The sequence below is a fragment of the Otolemur garnettii genome, unplaced genomic scaffold (assembly GCF_000181295.1).
Source record: "Otolemur garnettii isolate 467f Iridium unplaced genomic scaffold, OtoGar3 scaffold00211, whole genome shotgun sequence".
NCBI classification, from domain to species: domain Eukaryota; kingdom Metazoa; phylum Chordata; class Mammalia; order Primates; family Galagidae; genus Otolemur; species Otolemur garnettii.
Window position 1 is genome coordinate 875,389 of NW_003852606.1, and position 3,497 is coordinate 878,885.

Here is a 3,497-nt window from a genome sequence, read left to right on the forward strand (position 1 = left end):
AAAAAAAAAAAAAAAAGACATAAAGCCATGTGTAATGAATGATGTAGACAAATGGCCACTACTTGTGGCGGAGGGTGGGGGGGAAGAAAGAACAAAATACCTTGATCCCACTTTTACATATGTATATATAAAAGAAAACAGGCCGGGCGCAGTGGCTCATGCCTATAATCCTAGCACTCTGGGAGGCCAAGGCAGATGGATTACCTGAGCTCACATGTTCAAGACCAGCCTGAGCGAGAGCAAGACCTTGTCTCTAAAAATAGCCAGGCCTTGTGGCAGGCACCTGTATTACCAGCTACTTGGGAGGCTGAGGCAAGGAAATCGGTTAAGCCCAGGAGTTTGAGGTAGCTGTGAGCTATGACAGCACAGCACTCTACTGAGGGTGATAAAGTGAGTCTCAAAAAACAAAGAAACCAAATGTGTATATAACCATGTGTATATATATATATGTATGTATGTATATATATAAATTCAAACATTAAACTGGTTTATCTGCCTTGGGAAAGAAAGTGGTTTACCTAGGGTGTGTGTTTGGGGTGGGAGAGGGGGAGGGGGAGGTGTACAGGGGTACTTTTCATTTCACATACTTTATTGTTCTTTGATTTTATGAGTCTCTACTGATGTGTGTTATGATACCTTTTAAAAGTGAAATCCTGAGCTTAATCAATTCTCTTGCCTCAGCCTCCCAAGTAGCTGGAACTACAGGTGCCCTCCACAATACCCGGCTATGTTTTGGTTGTAACTGTCATTGTTTGGCAGGCCCAGGCCAGATTCGAACCTGCCAGCTCTGGTGTATGTGGCTGGCGCCTTAGCTACTTGAGCTACAGGTACCACCTAAAAGTGAATTTTTTAAAAAATCTGAGATGGTGGGAAAATACTGAGTTTTGTGTACTTTTTTTTTAGAGACAGTCTCACTTTGTTGCCATCTGTAGAGTGCTATAATATCACAGCTCACAGCAACCTCCAACTCCTGGGCTTAGGCAATTCTCTTGCCTCAGCCTCCCGAGTAGCTAGGACTACAAGCGACCGCCCCAACACCCGGCTATTTTTTGTTGCAGTTTGGTCGGGGCCAGGTTCAAACCTGCCACCTTCAGTATAAGAAGCCGGTGCCCTACCGAGATACAGGCACCGCCCCAGTTTTATGTACTGTTAAACAGATATATTAGTATTGCTTTATAAAAGGTATCATTTTTCTCATAATTTTTATTTTTTTCATGTATTTGCTTTTAGAGATAGTCTCGCTATGTTGCCCAAGCTGGCCTCAAACTCCTGAGCTCAAGCATTCCCCCAACCTTGGTCTCCCAGGTAGCAGGGCCTACATACAGGCACCACCATACCCAATTTTTCTTTGGAGGTGGCAGGTGGGAATTTTCTTTCCCCCAAGACAGGTTTGCAACTATTAATATGTGTTTTAGCATTTTTGCCTCAAAACACAAGTTCTTCCAATTATGTCCTGCCACTGTGCCAGATCTGCTTATTTGTAAGAATTCTCAGGAATTCCCAGTCTTGCTTCCACAGATGCATGATCCAAAACTAACCTGGTCAAAAAGAAAATGTTTCCAATAAATCACTCAATTATAACCTTTGTGGACACTGGTGTTCCATGCCAGTTGGGATGAATATTTAGAAGCATTCCTGCCCACTACGTTTTACCTTCTAAATCATACCAGCCAGTGACAGCAGTGGCTACCTGCAGCTCTCCCGTGTCAAGGACTGTGCTGAGCCACACCATTCCCTCCAACAATCCTATGCAGTAGTAACCTGACATATGGGTAAAGTACAAGTACTTGCTCAAGGGCACAGAGCTGGTTGGTGCAGAAGCTAGGGCCTAAACCCTCCTGTTCTAAGGTTTTCACTATTTTTTCTACACATAGGCAGCTTCAAGAGCACCTTGCATTCAAGAGAAAAACATTCAACATTCAAACAACAATTTGTTGCATTGGTGTTGGCTGGCTCTTGGGCACCCGGCCTGTAAGTTGTGTTTAAATCTGTGTCTGGATCTCTTTGGGCATTCCAATAACCACAGGCTTTCTTCTGCCTCACTTGTGTGAATATGCTCACAGGATCAGGCCATCACAGCCCCTCTGGTTCATCTAATTCAGTGTTAAAGACAAGAAGGGTGCATCATAAGCCGAAGATGGCCAAAACGGAGACTGGAAACATTTCTTTCTGACCAATTTGTTTTGGCCCCACATCCATGTTCCCTGCAGGGGGATTTCCACCCTAATGGAAAGAACGACAGCTGCTAGGGCCCCTTTCATTTGGTGCATCCATCACTCCTTTCTTTAAAAAACACTCTCAGCTTCCAGAACACCACACTTGCCTGGTTCTCCTCCTGTCTTCCGGCTCCCTGACCAACCCTCACAAGTGGGTCTTTCTCAGGATTCTGTCCTTGTTCTCGAATCTTCTCATTCTTCCAGAGGTCGCAAAATGGCAGCCCGGCGGCCTCATTAGACCCACCAGCAGATTTTGTTTGGTCCTCACAGTGTTTTTGTTTTTAATTTGAATGCCACTAGGCGGGGCAAGCACTCTCCAAGTTCGCCACAGTCTCCATCATTCCCTATCGTCTTACACCCGTCCGCTTCACACATTTTCATCACCTGCCTGGTCCCTGAAGCCATCTGAGATTTCAAAAACCACCCGTGACACAGACTGCTTGGGAAATCTCACCCACTTACACGTCTTCAGCTACCAGCAGATTCTCCTATGCCATCACTCATACACGTTAAGAATCACCCAGAGCTTATTCAAAATGCAGATTCCCAGTCCCCCCTCTCCCAGACTTGATTCCAACAGTTCTAGGCCAGGGACGGGACACTCAAATGCCTACAGGGGCCAGGCGGGTCACATAAATGAGTGAACTAGCCAGGTATAAGAACAGTCAACGGCCAGATATATAATTAAATCGTATCTTTACTGAACTATGGTGAATGCATGGAACATAATACAAACATGTACGATACTAGAATTTATATTTTAAATTCAAAATTGAAAAAATACAAATTGAAAAATAGAAATATTTAATTATTAAAATTTTCTCTTTCATAATTCTTTGCGCCTTTGAGTTGAAGCCAAAAGGCTGACATCTTCCCTACCACAACAAGACATCCATATTAGGCCTTGGATGTCACAGTGGGTGGGCAATTTAGAATTCAACCTTGAATCCTTAAACTGGGAGCGATATTTCATTTGATTCAGGTTTGTAACGGAAAACAGCTGTTCACAAACATGGGTACTTCCCAACACGGACAGTCGGGACAAATACTAGAAATGGTTGGGGCATCTCGCCATCTTCATACAAACTTGTATTTAAGAAGCAGCACCCACTGCACTGCCATCTGTATCCACATAATCAGGGTTAACCAACACAGGCAAACTGGACAGCTTTAGTTCATTTCCTAAAGTCTGGATTCAGAGAGCCTTTGGGGGAATTTGGTCATCAACCCCACAACTTGGATGAATATAGCCCCAGCCATCTTTTTTTTTTTTTTTTTTTT